Source organism: Protopterus annectens, chromosome 7.part0 (assembly GCF_019279795.1).
Source record: "Protopterus annectens isolate FY-2018-M chromosome 7.part0, PAN1.0, whole genome shotgun sequence".
Lineage (NCBI taxonomy): Eukaryota > Metazoa > Chordata > Ceratodontiformes > Protopteridae > Protopterus > Protopterus annectens.
In genome coordinates this window covers 1157139870-1157161099 of record NC_056739.1, presented here as the reverse complement: position 1 = coordinate 1157161099, position 21230 = coordinate 1157139870, and the positions used below count along the sequence as shown (strand labels likewise).

Sequence of the window (21230 nt, the reverse complement as noted above, 5' to 3'; positions counted from 1 at the left end):
CTTAAAATAGTCCATCACACGCAGGACCGTGTCTTCAAAGGATATTTCCTCCAAAGGACAATCAGGACTAACAGATTTGAACTCCTCTGACCCATATTCTAAAGATGAAGGCAACAGAGAGGAGTAGGCTAAACAGCAAGCATCAGAGTCAGAATCCCTATCTCAGGACTCGGGGGACCCTTGCCCTTTTGGGGTTACAGGATAAACTAAGTGAAGGAATCAAAACCCCCTGAGGTGGGATCGAATGCCATGAAACCACTGAACAAGTCTTGAGTGAAGTCCTGCCACTTCCTTTGTGGATCCCTGGCAGCTGACACCGCATGTTTAGATTTTTGTATGTTTTTCAAGGGAACAAGACATGGTGGTTCATAACCCTGCTTAGATAAGATCAAGATACCCAGCACCTCTTCCCTAACAAGGATCTGAGGAATACCGTTAGGCTTCTAAGAGATAATCAGCCACCGTTCCCCCTCAACATCAGTTGTGGATGTTTGCAAGGCCTCCAAGGATGTGCGCGAAGCAGACTCAGTGCTGGTCTCCGAGAAATTCACAGCAGAAGAAACCAAAGGCAGGCAACACTGGACTGTCCTCCCGGTTCTCATGCACTCAAGACAGACATCTGAGGGAGTCTGCACAGCAAAAGGCTCAGGCCTACATTTCTTGGCCTTCTTCTTGAGTGGTGGCTGTACTTCGGGGTGAGCGGATTCTGCCATGGTACCTTGGGCCTAAAGCTTGAGAACACGGGTTCTCAAGATAAATGTAAAGTGAAGAAAGCTGGCTACATAAAGTTTAAGGTACAAAAGCCTGACAGATGGAACACGAGATTGGATGTGAGACGTACCTATGCAAAGTAGGCATATATCACGGCAGTCCTTATGGGGAAACTGCCTCTCACACTGACATTTCCCTTTCTAAGATGACATGCAACCCACTGAAAAACATAATAAAAGGAAAATGGAACCTCAACAGTGTACTTATCTTGATGATGTAGGCTCGGTATAACCAGCAAAGTGAAGGGCGTTCAGACTGACATACAATAATGGCATTCAGACTGGAGACGATGATGTTTACACTGTATGCTTGTGCAGGGAGCATACATCTAATGTACAATGCTCCTAAGTAATAAAGGCTTTGGTATACTGGCTGGACGTTGGGCTATTCTTGGCAGGAGATCCTGCAGCTAGTTAGATTTATGAATTGCCTCGTTTCCAGTTTCATAGATTTGAGTGCTTCCTTTTGGCATACAACATGCATTACATGCAAGTTAGAAGGGCACACTCATCCTCTACAACACTCAGCTCAACCCAGCCAACCACTAAGCAAGCACTACTGGCAAGTAAAGAACACAGCTCAACAGAAAAAATACAATAATTTATACAAATCCCTACTCTAACAAAGTAAACATAATTACAGCCACAAGAAGTAGGCCATCCAGACACAGAAAGATGGCAGGAGGATAACAGGCATTTATATTTATAGCAGTCTTCCAAGCAGACCAGCTATTATGAGTACATGTCTACTCCAGGGTCTCCTAGCTGCACATATGAGGCTCTTATGCTCCAATGTCCACTTATATATGCCTATGTGCATGGACTGACGTCATACACCGGACATATGAACGTATAGAAGGTTTTGTCTTTGGTACACTGACCGGAGGTCAGGTTACCTGGGCAAGATAACCCATCCGTACTGGAATACTGCAACTGCGCATGTGTATTATCTATATCTAGGTTGCTTATGTTTTTGAACAGATAAGACCGGCATCCTCCACATCGACATAAAAAAACAGCACATCGACAGGTAATGTGAATGCTGTAAAGATTAACCCCAGACCATATGAAACAAAAACAAGTAAATCTTCGGAGGGGGGGGGGCAAGCCTCTGCACCCCGAATACCCCTTGTTAATTAAATGTACTAACTGTAAAATCCCTGGGGAAAGATGTGGATACCAGACTCTTGACACGCTCTTAGTGTACAAGAAGAAAGAAAAGCTTTTTCTTTGCTTGATTTCATAGGGAAGACTACATCTGGACAAGTGAGACAAAAAAAATGAGAGAGGAGAAACTCTACTGCTCACCCTACCCAAGGCTAGAAAGTACCAACCCCCCCCCCTCTATGGGCCATGTGCTGGACCAAGTACACCATGCAGGTGTTCAACAAGGAAGTCCACTCAGAAACTTTGGCCAAACATTTACAGATAGGATTTTTTTTTAATTGGAACTGCAGCACACACAGTTCAGGTGCTTCTGGGTTGTGTTATCAGGTACCCTAAACTGGCTTCAAAAGTAATAACCTAAAGTTCTTCCTTCTCCTTTCCCAAAAACCATTTAAGGGGTATTATAAAATGAAGGAATGGGGCCAGAGACCAACCACACTGGATATCACAAGCCTCAAAGTTTCTGTGAAGGAAAGGCCATTCAACGAAGAGCAGAGAGGAAGCAGGAAGATACATATATTTTATCTCTGTTATAGAAATGACATCTGCACTCTTAAATCACTCACAGGAAACTAACATAAAAGCTATCTTTTAAACTCCCACCAGATTTAGGAAGTATGTACAGATGCACAGATGCTGCATGTGGATTTAAGCTTGGACTATGCATGAGGCAGGTACTGGGTGATAGAGACCTAATGGTAAAGGGTGCAACTACTAAAAAAGCACAAGGAGACTAATGCTGATGTCTGGACATGGTTTCTGTAAGTACACTCTCAACAGACTTCAGATAAATTGCTATTCACCGCATGAACTATGAGCCCTGGTGCAGACATGCCAGTGGGATCCTTCTCAAAGTGGGTCACTCAGCTTTATTGGACCTAGGTTGGAGAGGTCATCTTAGGAGGACAACCATCCCATTCCAAGGGCAACCACTAAGTGGAAGCCCACTTACTCAAGGAGACAGTGCAAGGATCAGGCAGAAGAGCAGGGAGTTCTAATAGAATGATTGGGGAAAGACAATTCAAAGACACAAGGACAAGCACAAAGTTGAGGAAGAGGGGTACAGCTCTTCCAGATCCCTCATCGTGTCTTGAAGCAGCAGACCAGAGCAAGGTTAAATCTTTGTAAGACCAGGGCTAAGTAAAAACACACAGAAACTGGAAGACCATGTGTGAAGTGATTTTAGTTTGAGTGTAGTGTGAGGTCCCCTTACATTTCTTTGGCCTTACACAGTGATCCTGCTAAGACCTGGAACTGAGTGTGGGATCCTGCAGCCTACTATATTTTCAGACATTTTGATCTGCCACTACTGTGTGGACAGCAAGGGAGGCCAAAAGCTTCTCTCTCTTATGTCTCATAGTGGGTGGAATGAATCTCTTGTACTTATGACGCTGTTCTACATTGCGTTCCTCACTCAGACAGTAAAGATCATGTTGGTGCATGTCTTACCATTTGAAAGGTTCTGATGCAATGGTCACTGAATTCAAGAAACATCCAACAGTACAGCTCAGGATCAGTAAGTAAACTGTGAGAATGCAAATTACAACCAACGTATTAAGGGAGGAGGTGTGCACTCTCACTGCTATGTATGACACTATCGAAGCATGTGCTGATGTAAAGTATGCGTGTACCTGAGGACACAAGAACTTCAGAAAAAAAATAGTGAAATGGAACAATGGAGGAAAAAAGTACAGTTTTGTACCTACCATAAATGTAGATGTTCAAGTGTTCACCCTGCTGCAGTCATCACACTTGGGTTATCTTGCCGTCAGGCAGTCCCGCAGTCGGCCCGAGTTCCAAAGTATTGGTCTGGCATCGGTTGCTGTCGTTTCTTCCCTGACGTCAGTGCGCCAGGGGTATACAAGAGGCATCCAACGCCATTTTCTTCAGTTTTTCTTGCCCCAGATGTCAGGTGCCCCCAATAGGTAGGCAATATATATATATATATATATATATATATATATATATATATATATATATATATATATATATAAATACATATAAAAATAAAACAATACCTTCAGGCACAAGCAAATACACCACAGAGGTTGTATAGGATAGAATGGTATAGATAAGTCCAGCTAGTTCAGAGGGGATGGAGGGAGGGTAACCTGGACTGCAGCAGGGTGAACACTCGAACATCTACATTTACGGTAGGTACAAAACTGTACTATGTTCATCGTGTTACCCTGCTGCAGTCATTACACTTGGGTTGAATCCCAAAGCTAAGGATGGGTGGAGGAGTTAAACAGGGTTAGAAGAAGCTAGTAGGCCCTGCAAAACTGCAGTGGCAAAACCAGCTCTAGTCTTAGAATATAGGGGTAAGTGATAGTGTTTGGTGAAGGTGTGCACTGAACTCCAAGTTGCAGCTTCCAGAATATCATTGGTTGGCACTCCCCAGAGAAAGGCTGCTGATGTAGCTGTAGCCCTGGTGGAGTGGGACCTAATGTTAGCAGGTACCGGTTTCCCATGATGCGTGTAGCAGAAACGTATGCAATGTCCTATCCATTTTGAAATGGTCTGTTTTGAGATGGCTTTTCCTTGTGATCCTGCAGCATAGGCTACAAAGAGCTGGTCAGATTTTCTGAAAGCCTTAGTTTTATCCAAGTAGTAACGTAATTGCCTGTGAATGTCCAAAGAGTGCAGGAGTCTTTCTCCTTTGTTCTGGGGATTTGGGAAAAAGGTGGGCAAATGAATGGTTTGGTTTAGGGCCACACTGGATACCACCTTTGTCATAAAGGAAGGGTTAGTTCGTAGAGAGACTCTGTCTTGATGAAAAATGAGGAAAGGCTCCACTGCCATTAGTGCCTGTAGCTCTGAGACTCTTCTAGCTGAAGTTATTGCTAGTAGCAAGGCAGTTTTCCATGAAAGAAATTTTAAATCAGCTGAAAAAGCTGGTTCAAAGGGCGGCAGTGTAAGCTTTTCCAAAACAAAGTTAAGATCCCAAGTAGGTGTTGGTGCTCTCCTGGGCGGTCTTATGTTCTTAGCCCCTCTGAGGTACTGTCTTAGGAGTGGATGTGAAAATAAAGGAGGATCCGTGTTGTAATGAGCTGAAATTGCTGAGGCGTGGATCTTAATAGAGGAAAAGGAAAGTCCTTTGTGCAACATCTCAGTTAAATATTGTAGAATCTGAGGAATGTTTGGATCAAGGGGGTGGCGCAAAATCTTTTCCATTTGTCTGAATAGGTTTTCCTGGTGCTGGGCCTCCTGGCCTCCAGAATGACATCCATAACAGCTTTGGATAGAGGTGTTGGCTGGTTGTTTAGGTAATTTGCCATGCAGCCAGGTTTAAAGTCTTGAGCTGGCTGTGTAGAATCTGATTGTCTCGCTGGGTGAGCAGGTGAGGAATTTGTGGTAAAATCCATGGTGGGCCGTGGGCCATGTTCCTTAGACTTGGATACTAGTGCTGGCGTGGCCAGTCTGGTGCAATGAGTATCATTTGTGGCCTCTCTAATCTGACTTTCAGCAGTACCTTTGCTAGAAGAGGCAGTGGAGGAAAGACATACACTGTTAATGTTTTCCAACTGAATGAGAGGGAGTCCACTTTCCAAGCTTGTGGATGGAATGTCCTTGTGCAAAATTTTTGAAGTTGGTAGTTTTGGGGGTTGGCAAACAGATCTATGTCTGGGCGTCCCCATTTTTGAGTTATCATTGCAAATACTTGTGGATCTAGTTTCCACTCGTGGGGATCCATGCTGTTTCTCCTTAGGTCGTCTGCCAATGTGTTTTTCTTTCCTGGCAGGAATTGTGCTTGTAACTGAACTTGGTAAGACAGCGCTGTGTTCCACAAGGTCATTGCTTGCCTGCATAGAGGGTAGGAATGTGCCCCCTTGCTTGTTTATTACTGTGGTATTGTCCGTCTTTATTATTAGCTGTCCTGGGTGTAAGAGGTCCTTGAAAGCTGTTAGGGCATTCTGTACTGCTAGCATTTCTTTTTGATTGATATGCAGATGCCTTTGATCTGCAGTCCACTTGCCCTGAATGCACTGTCCTGCCATGTGTGCTCCCCAGGCATAGTCTGATTGCATCTGTTGTCATAGTTTGCCTGGCTGTGGGTAAGGTGAAAGGCTGACCCTTGTTGAGGTGACATGCATATGCCCACCACAGAAACTCCTGTTGAAGGCAGGGAATGAGTGGTATCATTGTTTCCAAGCTGTGGCTGTGCTGAGTCCATACGCTTTTCAGGTACCATTGTAATTTCCTCATATGCAGTTTTGCAAATGGTAGTAGTAGTATGCAAGATGCCATGAATCCCAAGGCCTGCAGAATTTTTCTTGCAGGGAGTTGGGTCTTTGTTGCCATTATTTTGAAGTATTGAATCAGCTGTTGTTGCTTGTCTGGCGTGAGATAAGCCATCTGGGCCGTTGTATTCAAGCTGGCACCCAGGAATATTATGTTTTGTGAGGGCACTAGTTTTGATTTCTTTTCATTTACTGTGTACCCTAGGCAACTTTGAAGGTGTTTGACAAATGCCAGATGCTTTAAAAGAATGTCCTTGCTTTGTGCTTGAATAAGGCAGTCGTCCAGGTATGGGTATATTTGAATTCCTCTTTGTCTGCAGTATGCAGTTACTGGTGCCAGGCATTTTGTGAAGACCCTGGGCGCAGTAGATAAGCCAAAGGGCAGTGCAGAGAATTGATAATGGGTTGAACCTGCAATGAAGCGGAGGTATCTTCTGCAATTTTGTATGATAGGGACATGCAGGTATGCCTCCTTGAGGTCCAACGTTACTAGCCAAGTATTCTTGCCCAGCATGGGAAAAAGCTGCTGTAGTGTTAGCATCTGGAATTTTGGTACTTGTAGATAGGTGTTCAGAATTGAAAGATCCAGAATGGGTCTCCATGCTTTGTCTTTTCTTGGAACTAGAAAGAGTCTTGAGTAAAATCCTTGTCCTTTGTACCTGTGTAGGTACCTGTTGAATGGCTCTCATGTCCATGAGAGCTGTAATTTGTTTTTGTGCCTCTGCCCATTGATTTGGTGGCAGGTTTGGCATTCCTTTTACTCTTGGCAAGGTATGAAAGTGGAATCTGTATCCTTGTGAAACAATGTTTAGGACCCATTTGTCTTTTGTGATGATGTGCCAGTTGTCTGCAAAAAGTGCTAATTTTCCTCCCAAGGGAGCTGCCAAGAGAGATTTGCTTGGTAGTTTGAGGATTGAGTCATTGTGTTTGTCTTCTGCTAGCTTGGGGCCTGTCTTCTCCTCCTTTCTGGGTAGCAGTACCCCATTGGCGAGGATTGTAAGGGCCTTGTGACTGACCTCTGCCCCCTGGGCGTCTGTATTTGCCCCTCTGTGATCTGTCAGAAGCTGGAAAGGACCAGTTTTTTGTTTATAGTTTCATAGTTTAGTACTAGGCTATCTGCCCTGGGGCATTTGTAAGCCTAGCCATAGTGATGTGGCTTTCGCCACCCCATAAAATGGTACAAAATGCACAGAATAGATTTAGAATACTGTGCCGCTGTCTAGTAGTGACACAGTGAAGGTCCCCTTATATAATAGAATTAGTTTACTGTGCCCCTGTCTAGTAGTGACACATATGTGAACCCTGGGGTAAACTTACGATCTCCCATCCACTCATCAAGATTTCTCTTGAAGAGAGTCAGTGAGGGGCTCTGCCTAACATGAACTGGGATCTTGTTCCAGAGCATGGCAAGCCTCTGGGTTATGAATCTATCCCGCCAGCATGTCCTATTCATACTTGTGCCGAGGTTTAAGTCTTTAGCTCTCGTGGTTCTGACGGATTTGGATTTTTTGAGGTGGAGCACGTCCATCAGTTCCTGATTGGACATGGCCTTGTACGTCAGGCAGAGATCACCTCTGAGCAGGCGGTATGCTACTGAATAGAGCTGGAGTTTCTTTAGTCTGGCAGAATAAGACATATGTTGGAGACCCTTGATCCTCTTGGTGAGGTACTTTTGTGGTCTCTCCAGCTGTTGCAAATGCCGGGTGAGGTACATACCAAATGGGGCATTGTACTCAATCATGGGTCTGATGAGGGAGGAGTATAGGGGTACAATGACATCCTTGGATCTGGATGTGAATCCCTTCATGATAAGGTGTGCAAGGTAGAATGTTTTTCTAACCACTTTGGCAACGTGGGTGTCAAATGAGAGGTCGCTGTCGACTTGGGTCCCTAGGTCTCTGATTACTTTTTCCGTACTCAGTGGGTTGCTGTCTATGTGGTAATTTATGGGTACTTTGTTTTTCCCAAAGGGGATGACTATACATTTTTTGGCATTTAGTTTAAGGCCATGACTCCGGCACCAGTTGTCCGTTTCTGTGAGGCCTTTTTGTAGGATGTATGTGTCCGCTGGTGTATCGACTATGGCGCCTAGTTTGCAGTCATCTGTGAACTTTGTCAGCCACAACCCTCCCATGTTTGCTTTAACATCTGAGAAATAAATGCCGAACAAGAGAGGTCCCAGGACAGATCCCTGTGGGACACCACTTGTGACTGGCTTTGAGTCTGACATTGCTCCAGCGATTTTAACTTTATGGGTTCTGTCCTTTAGCCAGTTTGCAACCCATCTAGTGACATAAGGGTTTACATTTAAGCTGTTGAGCTTATCTATGATGCCTGAGTGGGGTATTGTGTCGAAGGCCTTAGCCAAGTCCAGGTAGGCTGTATGGACTTGCTTTGCCCTCATCAATGGCTCTAGTGACTGTTTCAAAAAAGTCAACCAGGTTCAAAAGGCAGGATCTGCCCTTTACAAAGCCGAACTGGGTGGGGTCAAGTGTCTGTAGGTCCCCAATGTCTCTGTTTATGAGTTCCATAATGATTCTTTCCATAGCTTTGCAGACCAGGTTGGTTAAGCTTATGGGGCGGTAGTTCCCAGGGTCTGTAGAGGTACCCCCTTTGTGGAGTGGGACCACTGTTGCTGTACGCCAGTGTTCAGGTACATATCCTGTAGTAAGGCTAAGGTTAAATAGCATTTTTATGTGCGGGTTTAGCTCCTCTTGGAGTTCATGTAGCACGCAACCCGGGATACCGTCAGGTCCCATTGATGCTGTGTTTTTAGCTTTGCTGAGGACGGCTCTCACCTGGACATCTGAGATGACAGGGAGATTACATTCAGCTGGGATAAGTATTTCTTCTTTTGGGGGTGAGGGAGGGGAGAAATTTGCACTGAACCTGTCAGCCATAATATTGGCAATATCTGTGGGTTCAGTGTATTTTTTGTTGTTGTGAACTAACTCTGAGCATATCTGCGGGTTTCCGCCCAGGTTTCTAACATAGCTGAAGAAGGCTTTGTGGTTATCTTTAGTGTCCTTAGCGATTTTTCTCTCAAAGTTGGCCTTGCATGTTTTTATGAGAGAACGTAGTTTTCTGCTAGTGTTGATCAGAGATGTCTTTCCTTTATGGGATTTTGCTCTGTCGTGCAGTAGCTTCCTTCTTTTCTTATACAATTTGTTTATGGCTGAGGTCCACCAGACAGGACGCTTGCCTTTGGTGGAGAGGGACTTGGATTTATTTGGGATTGTATGATCCATGCATTCTTGGAGATGTCCATAGAAAGCATTTGTGAAGGATTCAGCATTGTGGGATGTGGTATCCACTGGCCCAGTGGGCTTAAAGGATACCATCTCAGTCTTAAGAAGAGTGAAGTCTGCTTTTGAGAAGTTTTTCACTGTGGTCTTTTGTGCTGGGGGTGGAGGTGGGATATGCATATCCAGGGTAATTAGTTTGTGGTCAGATCTCACTAGTGAGGGGTATACCTCCGGTGTGGAGCATTTTGTCCCCATGTTTGTGATGACCAGGTCTAGTATATTATCTCCCCTAGTGGGAGAGGTGACTAGTTGTTCCAGTGCATTTGAATTTATGAATTCCAGAAACCTTTGGGCTAGGGTGTTAGGGCTACAATAATGTACCCAATCTATGTTAGGGTAATTGAAGTCTCCCAGTATGATGGTATTTTGTGATACATTCATATCCTCCAATGTCTTCAGGAAGGCTGAGTGGGTTTACTGAGATTGGGAGGGTGGTCTGTAACATGCTACCAGTTGTATAGCAGTTTTGCCTATGGTTAGTTGCACCTGTATGGTCTCCGATGCTTCATGTGTTGCTACTAACCTGGAGGTGTGGGTGTCCTTGATGAATATGGACACTCCCCCTCCCTTTGTGGTTCTGCCCGGGTTTTGGGGCCGAAAAGCATGATACGAGGTATAGCCTGGTAGCGCTGGGGTGATCTCAGGAGCCTTGAACCAGGTTTCAGTTACTGCACAGACATCGATGTTCTCCATACTGAGGAGTGCATTGAGTGCCTGCATCTTGAGATTTAGACTTCTGGCGTTGAGCAGTATTACCCTTAGTTTTTTTCCATTTTTATCTAAGGCGGTGGGTTTGTCTTTTGAGCCTTGCCTAAAAAAGGCACTATGGGGGTGGCAAGAGCCTTAGCCAATATCCGGAAGCCCAGTGGTGACAGGTGTAAGCCGTCCCTTGCGAAGCAGCGTGGCTTGTCCAACATGTCATCCCAGGCAGACAGACATTGGATCCCCTTAGAATGACACCATTACTTGAGCCAATTATTAAAGCTGATCATCTTGTCTTTGTATTGTGGCATCATTCTTGGTGAGGGCAAGATATTGCTCAGGGTCAGGGTCATACCAGCCTGGGCTACATAATCAGAGAGCTCCTCTATGTCTCTTTTCATGTAGTCCAGGGAGGTACGTCTCAGGTCATTCACGCCAGCATGGACAATGACGGAGTCATATTTGTACTTGTTTTGGAGTGACCTGAGTGCGTGTGTTATGTGGCGGATCCTAGCTCCTGATAGGCAGCTCACAGTCACCCTCTCCTTGTTCAGCCTGGTAAGCGGGACATCAGTGTGTCTGACTATAGAGTCACCTATTACTAGTGTATCAGGCATAGTGTTTGGCCTTAAGGGCTGTGATTGATTGACACACTGATTTATTGAAGTATGTGTTGCATGTGTTTTGTTTTGAGGTGGTGGATTTTTGGATGTCTGCTTTGGGAGCCTCTGTTGTTTTGGTAAGTTTTTTATTACAGCCTCCGAGTATGTCTTTGTGTTTTTATGTGTTTGGTTTGCAGTTGTGGTAGGTCTATGTGGGACTGGGTTTGCTGTGTGTGTGGTTACCATCTCCTCCTGTCTGGTCATGCCAGCCCTGAGTTGAGAGAGTTCAGCCTCCAGTTTGGCTATATAGTTGCATCTCTCACATGTATTTGTTGGGAGGAGGAGAGGGTTGTCTGTGTACATGAGACAGTTGTAGCATTGTCTCAAGATACCCAGATTAACCAGCGGAACTGGAGAGGACGCCAGTACTCTACCACTCGACATGCTAGAACAGTATAAAGGAGTGCTGTGCCTTTAAGGGAAGTGGATATTCACAGGGGTGGTAGGTGAATGTAGTGCTTACTTAGTATGAGAGTGCTTACTTAGCAGAGAAGTTTTGAGAACAAGTGCTAGGCTTATAATATAGCGAGTAGTCTGATTATACTAAGAGTAGAGCTTCCTTAAGGGAAAATTTGAACAGCAGACTTGGCGGAGCCAGAAGAAGTTTAACCTTGTTTAACCGGCGCTGCGCTATGCGCACAACCGCGCAAAGCCGTGCAAACGCAGATTTTAAACAAGGAACTTCAAAAGAGCTAGAAATGGTCCAAAACTACCAATTACTACAGCTCTTGTGCCAAGGTCACTTCCTACAGGGACAGGTAGGCTGCTCAAGGCTCCCCACTCCCACTGGTGAGCAAAGAAACTTCCTTCTATCCAAGTAAGGTAATGGCCAACACAGGAACTACACCACAGCCCAGAATACAGCAAAGCCTGTAAACTGGTCTAAACTAGTCGAGGAGAGGCGGGAAAACAAGGATTATTTTTTGCTTTTTTGTTTTTAGATATAAACACAGAGAAAATGCAGAAACAGTAATAAATCAGTTACACAGGCTAGCACACTTTAGTGGGCAGCCTCAACAGTTAAATTAAACAAACAAACTTTCGATCAAATTTGACTAAAATGCAACTTTTAAGTGCAGATATTAAATAATGCAGCAAACAGCTAAAAAAACAGTTTAAGCTTGTTTAGGGTAAGCTAGAGAAGGTATTTCAAGTAAAAAAAACAGCAAAGATACTTAAATCCAGAAAGTAGTCGCTTTTCTGAGTTCTCTGTAGCTAGGACCACTATGCAGGACCACGAGGAGCTTGTCTGAGTAGTTGGCCAATTTCTGCTGAAACGAGGGGGTTGTACCTGTAAAAAATCCTTGATCGTCTCCATAGACTTTGCCTTATCCTCTATTTTTTTTAAAACCTCTTCTGCTATGACACCAAATTATACATCCTGCTGTAAAGGTGCATCCAATAATTTTGCTTTAACATGATCAGGTAGGGTTTGTTCTTTTAACCAAGCATTTCTAAGTATAACAGACCCAGTAACAGCTGCTCTACAGGAAGCTTCCAATGAATCAAATCCACATTGTAAAGTATGTTTGCCCACCTGTTCAGCTGCATGCAACAGATCCTGCCATTTCCTTGAATTCAGACTGTTCAGTATGTGTGCTCATTTTTTGTTTTAATCGAGACATTAGGAATTGCTGATATTTCAGCATGTGAAACTGACAATATAATGCTCTCATAGCCAGAGTAGCTGAGGTGTATATCTTCTTTCCCCATCTATCTAGGGCTCTGGAATCCCTTTCAGAGGGCACAGGATTTTTAGCCATAGAAGCTTTAGCCCCTTTGGGACCCTGGGAAATTGTTTCTGGGTCAGCCACAGGGCTTTGATAAAGGAATTTGTGAGAGTCAGGTACTCTGTAGTACCTGTCTGGTTTGGCTGGAGCAGGAGGTAGAGAGTCTGGATTTAGACTAGACTCAACATCATCCACAATGTCTAAAACTGGAGGGATAGCAAGTGGTCTGTGCTGGGGTATTAAAAGGAACTCTCGGAGCCTTTTCTTAGAATCAGAGTAGTCCTGGCCTTCCCAGTGGAAATGCTCCCTCATGGTATGTAAGGTTTCCCCAAAGGAGTAGTCTTCAGGGGGAGATGCTGAGGGAATAGAGTCTTCAGCATCAGAGTCTTCATAAGGGGGAAAAGTGTAATCCTGTTCCTCAGAAGAATCTGAGGAAATTGAAACCTGGTCAGACGAAGCATAATCCTCCTCTTGTCTTGGTCTTTTATCTGGAGGGGGATGGGAACCCCTGATTAGGGTAATCAAATCTTCAGCCATCTTAAGCATCTGTTTCTTAGGCATGGGGTCTTGAACTGTAGACTGATGTACAGTCTTTTTTGGTTTTAATGGAGTTTTAAGCTTAGCATAAGATTTAATGGTGAGTGTAGTCGGTCTGAAGACACCTTCAGCAACCAAAGGTGTTTCTACTGCACCGGGATCTCCTTCTGCTCCGGTGTCGGAAGGGCCTAATTAAGATGGCTGTGACGGCCTAGTACACTCCGCTTGAGAATCCGCAGCTGCCTGGGGCTCCAATTCTGCGGTCGTCAGGGGCTGTGTAGGCGCCTCACTGAAAACTGGAGAACTGGCAACAGGCCCAGCAGAGGCCTCGGAATCTGGCTTATTCCTAGGCTGCCTGTCCTAATCCTTGCATTTTTTATGCATATCGGTCGTCGGCTGCTCTGACGGCATGATATAATTAAATTTCCTATCAAAGTAATGTCGTGCGAAGTCAAAACGGCGTTTGATAGTTCGTTTATTAAACCTAGCACAAAACCGACAACCTGTGATGTCGTGGTCTGGGCCTAGGCAAGGAATACAATAAGAATGGAAGTCCTTATGAGGTATTTGCTTCCCACAAGAAATGCAATTGTTAACTTTTGCTGACATCGGACTGAGGCAAGAAAAGGTTCCCCAACGGGGTACTTAGCTTTATTGAAGACATCGGACTGAAATTCGATTCGAAAATATCAGGTGTAGGCCGACCGGCACTTGCGAACTGCTTCTGGCACCATGCGGCAAGAAAGACTGGAGAAAATTGCGTCGGATGCCTCTTATATACCCCTGGCACACTGACATCAGGGAAGAAGCGACAGCAACAGACGCCGGACCAAGACTTTGGAACTCGGGCCAACTGCGGGACCGCCTGACGGCAGGATAACCCAAGTGTGATGACTGCAGCAGGGTAACACGATGAACATCTCAATCATACCCACCCACCAAACTGGGTCTCTCTTGCCAATTACTTTGCCTCCTAGAATTTATGCATCTTCTCAAAAGTTAAAACCTTGGCTGCCAGTGTAAGTCCAAGGGATGAAGAGCTGTGCCTTCTTTAGATTTTGCTCTCCCCCTTAAAAAAAACATGGGATAAATGCACTTCCTACAAAATTTTAGACAGGAAATACTGGTTAAACATAGGGGACAAGTGATCTTATGAAAGATTAAACAGGTTCTGTAAAAATAAGGGCCTACAATACAGGCACCTTATAAAGACAGGTGACTGAATCCAAGACCATCACTGAACAGACAAACTTCAGAGCCACTGAATGAAGTGATACTAATGGAAAAAAGGCAAGGTTATCAATCATTCCCTTAAAATCGCAATAAGGAGAAAGTTTTTTCGAAGGAGGCTGAAAATGCAGAACCCTTTTTAAAGAACTGCTTACCCAGTCAATTCTGGGGGATGTTTCTGCATTCTACAAGGCTGTCCTGTGCAAAGAAGTTTGAAACATGCACCCTGATAAGAGATCATTTTCATCCAAAACATGAATTTGTATATGAAAAACCAGAACTACCTGCAAGCTAACCAGCAGAGATGTGTCCTAGAAAGAGTCCTGTAGAAGACTATCTTGTTAACAAAAGATCAGAGGATGAAAATCTTTCCACCAATACTGTCATCCTTAAAAAGGAGTTAATATTAAAACTTACATGACTATTCCAAGTCTTTCATGCACAATAGTTCACAGGACATTAAGTATGTACTAGGCAACAGGTCTGCAGACCATTTCAAGCCTAGCTAAAAACTCTATTAAAAATTTTCCTCTAGTCTCGAGGGCAAGATGAGACAGATCAGAAAATAATTTGAGGATGCCCTCAAGGTGGCAAGCGTGCTACTCTGCATGACATGTAGTGGAAGTTTCTTCCAGAAGTGACGGATACAATGGGGTATGAATCTATCATGCCAATGTGTCTTATTTATCCGCTGATGAAGATTTAGTTTCTTTAACCTTTCGTACCATGAAAGATCCAACCCTATTTGATCTCCTATTCCTTCACTGAACTCGTGGTACATCAAATATTTGGTTAGACATAGATCTCAGTGGAGGAGTCTTTAAAAGACTAAGTACAGAGAAAGGGCTGCCAGTCTCTCCTGATAAAGTACAGTTTTGTACCTACCATAAATGTAGATGTCCGAACTGGATAGCATCTGCAGTCATAACAAATGGGTTGTCCTGTCGTCAGGCAGCCCTTCGGTCGGCCGGATTCCAAAGTCCGGGTCCGGCTTCGGCTGATGTCGCACTTCACCTGACGTCATCTCTGCTGGTCTTCGGGTATAAAGGCATCAGCCGACGCCATTTTCCTCAGTGTTCCTTGCCCCAGATGCCAATTGCCCTCTTGGAAAGCTAAATTTTGGATAAATGCCAATGTTTCCAAAATAGTAGAAGGCAAACACAAAAAATAAACATGTATGTACATATATACAAACAAATACACCATAAGAGACTCCCCCCCAGCTAGCTATTAGGAGGGTAAATACCCTAGGAATACCGCGGAGGGGAAGGAGGGAGGGTAATCCTGACTGCAGATGCTATCCAGTTCGGACATCTACATTTATGGTAGGTACAAAACTGTACTATGTCCTTCATGGATGCATCTGCAGTCATAACAAATGGGTAGAATACCATAGCCAAACTAGGGGAGGAGGAATAATAATTATGGTGTAGTCAGGATCCCATGCAGAACAGCAGTGGCAAACCCTGCTCGGGATCTAGAATATAGAGGTAAATTATAATGCTTGGCAAATGTATGCACGGAGGTCCAAGTAGCCGCCTCAATAATGTCCTTGGTTGCCACTCCTCTTAAGAAAGCTGTGGTAGTGGCTGTAGCCGTTGTAGAATGAGGTCTTATGTTCTGTGGAATTGGTTTTCCATGGTAGGAGTAACAGAATCTTATGCAATTTCCTATCCATTTGGAGATTGTCTGTTTGGAAATTGCTTTTCCTTCCCTTCCTGTTGCATAGGCTACAAAGAGCTGGTCAGTTCTTCTGTTACCTTTGGTTCTGTCCACGTAGTAGCGTAACTGTCTATGTACATCCAAGGTATGCATTATTCTTTCACCTCTGTTTTGTGGATTGGGAAAGAAGGTAGGTAGGTGGATTGCCTGGTTTAAAGAAACTCTGGATACCACCTTAGGCATAAATGTAGGATTAGTTCTCATGGACACCCTATCTTGATGGAAGATTAGGAAGGGTTGCACTGCCATTAAGGCCTGTAGTTCCGAAACCCTCCTTGCTGAAGTAATAGCCAGTAGGAAAGCAGTTTTCCATGATAGGTGTTGTAGATCTGCTGTTGCTGCTGGTTCAAACGGAGGGAGTGTCAACTTTTCTAGTACAAAATTCAAGTCCCATGCTGGTAATGGTGGTTTCCTAGGAGGTTTTACATTCTTGATCCCTCTGAGGAACTGCCTGAGTAGAGGGTGTGAAAAGACAGGAGGATCAAAGCTGTATTCTGCTGAAATAGCTGATGCATGTATCTTGATGGAGGAATAGGACAGGCCTGTATGTAGAAGCTCTGCCAAGTACTCCAGAATGTTAGCAATATCTATGTTCGACACATCTTTTCCTCTTTCAGTACTCCAAATGACGAACCTTTTCCATTTCCTGCATAGTTCCTTCTTGTTGAAGGTCTGCGTCTTCAAGGATAATGTCTTTAACCCTTTGTGAAAGGTCTGGGTTAGTTACTGCTATGTGATGTTCCAGGCAGTTAGTTGCAAGGTTTTTAGGTTTGGATGTATGATGTTGTAGTTGTTCTGAGTTAACATCAGAGGCATCAGGGGTATTGACCACATTTTCTCCCGAGACATGCTCCTCAGCAATGGGTACCAGTGTTGTCTTGGCCAGTTTGGAGCTATCAGAATTATCCTTGGGCGTTCCTCTTTGATTTTCAGTAGTACCTTGTGCATCAAGGGAAGAGGTGGAAATGCATATGCTGTCAGGCCTTTCCAGCTGAAGGATAGAGAGTCCACCTTCCATGCAAGTGGGTGGAATGTCCTTGTGCAGAATTTCTTGAGCTGGTGATTTTGTGGGGAAGCGAATAGATCTATTTGTGGCATTCCCCATTTCTTTGTGATGGCCTTGAAGATGTCCGGGTGTAGCATCCATTCGTGAGCATCCGAGGTGGTTCTGCTTAAAATGTCTGCTAGGGTGTTCTCTTTTCCCGGTACAAATATTGCCTGTAACTGGATGTTGTAGCTGAGAGCCAGATTTCAAAGGTACAAAGTCATTCTGCATAGGGGGTAAGAATGAGTGCCTCCCTGTTTGTTGATGTACCACATGACTGTGGTGTTGTCTGTCCTTATCATCAAATGGCCTTCTTGGAGGAATGGTCTGAATTTTAGGATTGCCAGTTTTACTGCCAGCATTTCTTTTTGGTTTATGTGCAGGTGCAGTTGGTCCTGAGTCCACAGTCCTTATGCATTTGTCCAGCATGTGTGCCCCCCATCCTAGGTCTGAGGCATCCATTGTGATGGTTTGGTTTGCTGGAAAGTTGTGGAAGGGTAAGCCTGGGTTTGACTGGCATGCCCGAGCCCACCATAGGAACTCCTGTTTTAAGCATGGGATTAGTGGTATTTCTGTTTCTAAGCTGTGTCTGTGTTGAGACCATAAATTCTTTAGGTACCACTGTAACTTTCTCATATGCAGTCTGGCATGTGGGACCAAGATTATGCATGATGCCATGAAGCCCAAGGCCTGCAGAACTTTTCTTGCTGTTAGTTTGTTCTGCTTTGTTAATGCCAAGAAGTAAAGAGGGAGTTCTTTTGTTTTTCTGCAGTTAGGAATGCTATCTGTTTTACCATGTCCAATTCCGCCCAAGAAAGTTCTTGTCTGGGATGGTATCAGCCTTGACTTTTGTAAATTGACTGTGTATCCCAGGGCTTGTAGCAAGTAAATGACCCTTTGTAAATCTGTTGTCAGCTTGCTTTTGTTGTCCGCTTGTAACAGGCAGTCGTCCAGGTATGGATAAATTTGGATTCCCTGTACTCTGCAGTGAGCGATTACTGATGCCAGGCATTTTGTGAATACTCTGGGCGCAGTAGATAAGCCAAAGGGCAATGCTGAGAATTGATAATGCTCTGATCCTGCAAGAAATCTGAGGTATCTTCTGCAATTTGGTCGAATGGGGACGCGCAGGTATGCCTCCTTGAGATCTAGAGTTACCAGCCAACACTCCTTGCCCAGCATGGGAAGAAGTTGCTGTAGGGTCAGCATTTTGAATTTTGGGACAATGATGTATGTGTTTAAGATGGACAGGTCGAGAATAGGTCTCCAGTTTTTCTCTTTTCTTGGTACTAGGAAGAGTCTGGAGTAGAATCCTTTGCCCTGTTCTGTTATTGGCACCCTTTCCACAGCTCTCATCTTTATTAATTCCGCTATCTGGTGCAGGGCTTCTATTTTTGATTTGGGGCAGGTTTGGCATTCCTCTTTGTACTGGTAAAGTGTGGAAGTGGAACCAGTAGCCTTGGTCTATGGTTTGCAAAATCCACTTGTCTTTTGTAATATAGTGACAATTTTTTGAGAATAAGGCTAACTTTCCGCCTAATGGTGCTGCTATTTGCTTCCTGGTAGGCGGAGTCAGAGCCAAGTCACTGTGATTGTCCTGTTGCAGTGGCAGTGGTTGTGTCTGTGCCTCGGTTATTGCCTTGCCACTGTCGTCCTCTGTAGGCACCTCCTCTGGATTGATTTCTGCCCCTAGAGCGTCTGTTCCTGCCCCTTTGTGATCTTGTGGAGTCAGGAAAGGACCAATTTTGGCAGGCCAGTTCCTGCTAAACCTTGGGGCTGAACCTGTAGGAAATCTTTAACTGTTTGTACAGATTTTGCCTTCTCTTCCATTTTCTTCATTACCTGCTGGGCAGGTTCCCCAAATAGACTGGCCTTATCCATAGGAGCATCCAATAGCTTAGCTTTAACATGATCCGGTAAGACCTGTTCTTTCAACCATGCATGCCTTCTTATCACTGTGCCAGTCATGGCTGATCTAAATGAAGCCTCCAGTGCATCATAGCCACATTTTAAAGAATGGTTACTAACCTGTTGGATGTTATTCACCATTTCTAATACATATTTCTTATCTAAAGATTCATCAGAGGACAGCTTTTTAATTAACTGATCAAGCATAAACTCTTGGTATTGGATCATGTGAAACTGACAGTTTAAAGCTCTAGCTGAGAGAGTAGCAGAGGTGTAGACTTTTTCCCCATCTCTAAGGACCTGGATTCCCTTTCAGAGGCAATAGGGTTTTTTGCTGTGGTCGAGGCAACTGCCTTAGTCCCCTGGGATATAGTTTCGGGGTCTGCAAGCGGGGCCTTGTATAGGTGGTGGTGAGTGTCTGGTACCCTGTAAAATCTATCTGGTTTGGCAGGGGCTGGAGGTAAAGAATCAGGTGCAGTGCAGACATCATTAAATGCATCGTCCACAACAGATAGGACAGGAGGTATAGCTAAGGGCCTATGTTGTGGTAAGTGCAGAAAAGTCCTAAGCCTTTTTCTTGAATCTGAGAAATCTTGTCCCTGCCATTGGAACTGTTCTCTCATGGCATGTAGAGTTTCCCCAAAGGAGAATTCCTCTGGTGGAGAGGCAGCTGGGATGGATTCTTCAGCATCTGAATCTTCGTAATTGGAAAAAGGAGCCTCTGGCTGGTCTGTAATGTCTGAGTCATCCGCAGAATCATCAGAGGACACAGGCTCAGGGGGCTCTGCTCTAGGTCTCTTTTCTGGGGGCTGAGAGGCCCTGTCTGGGTGAGATTGGGATCCCCTAATTAAGGATATTAAATCTTCTGCCAGAGTAAGCATTTGTGAACTAGAAGTGGGCCTGAGTGAGGGTGGTTTAACAGGCCCTGATTTGGCTGCTTTAGCCCTGGCAAAGGCCTTAATAGACATGGCTGCAGGAGGCCTAGCAGCACCACGTGCTGGGGTAGAGATATCCAAAGGGATGGTGTCTGAAAGATCAGTAGGAGCCACAGTTGCAGGCAAAATTTCTGAGGCTGATTCAGATAAGGTAGTAGGAGCCTCGGTAGTAGTCAAGGATTCGGCTGAAGATTGACCAGTTTTCTCGGTTTCGGCTGAAACCGAGACACTCGCGGCTTGCTTAACAGTGGTTTCGGCCGAAACCGCAGACCGCGAGTGTCGGTCCTTTTCTTTGCGTTTTTTAACAATTTGGGTAGTCGGAGGATCCGACGGCATAATGTACGCAAAATCTGAGCCGAAAAACTGTTCAGCAAACTCCGACCGACGCCTAAGCGTTCGTCGGTTGAAGGAAGCACAGGCCGAACAGGCTGCTACGTCGTGGTCTGGGCCTAAGCAAGGCAAACAGTAAGAGTGGTAATCTTTATGAGGTATTTGTTTCCCACAAGTTAAACAGTTATTGACTTTTTCTGACATCGGCTGAGGCAAGAAAGAGTCCCCAACGGGTACTTAGCTTTTAGAAGTCTTCAATTAGTATTCGGTAGTAGTAATCTCTGGATCTGACCGACCGGCACTTGCGAACAGCTTCTGCTTCGGGCGCCACGCGGCAAGAAAGACTGAGGAAAATGGCGTCAGCTGATGCCTTTATACCCGAAGACCAGCAGAGATGACGTCGGGTGAAGTGCGACATCAGCCGAAGCCGGACCCGGACTTTGGAATCCGGCCGACCGAAGGGCTGCCTGACGACAGGACAACCCATTTGTTATGACTGCAGATGCATCCATGAAGGACATCTAAAAAGGTCACTGGTCTCAGAGATATTAGTTATCAGTCTCTGAGGTCTTTCAAGCTAGATGATTTAAATAAACAGATGCCAAAGGGTGCATTACATTCAATAATGGATCTGATAAGATACGAGTAAAGGAGAATTACAACTTCTTTGGATCTAGTGTAAATGCCTTTGGAAATAAGATGGGCCAAATATAAGCCTTTCCAAACTACTGTGGCGATATGATGGTCAAATGATGAGGAATTAACAAGAGTACCCAGATCCCTTACAACAGTGTCTGAGTGGAAGGGTGCATCTCCTATATGGTAAGTGAAACAGTTTTGTTCAACAAAATGAACTATGCAACATTTTCTGAGACTTGCACCAACTGTTACCATGGTCTAAGCTGTGTTGGACCAATAATGAGTCAGTTGAAGATCGATTACCAGT

At 44.6% G+C, this 21230-nt stretch overlaps 1 protein-coding gene across 5 annotated transcripts in view; it reads right to left on the bottom strand.

Annotated features, from left to right (window-relative positions):
* Positions 1–21230, bottom strand: part of HERC1 (HECT and RLD domain containing E3 ubiquitin protein ligase family member 1) — a 3987333-nt gene that overhangs the window by 2702801 nt on the left and 1263302 nt on the right. The gene's annotated exons all lie outside the window — the stretch shown is intronic.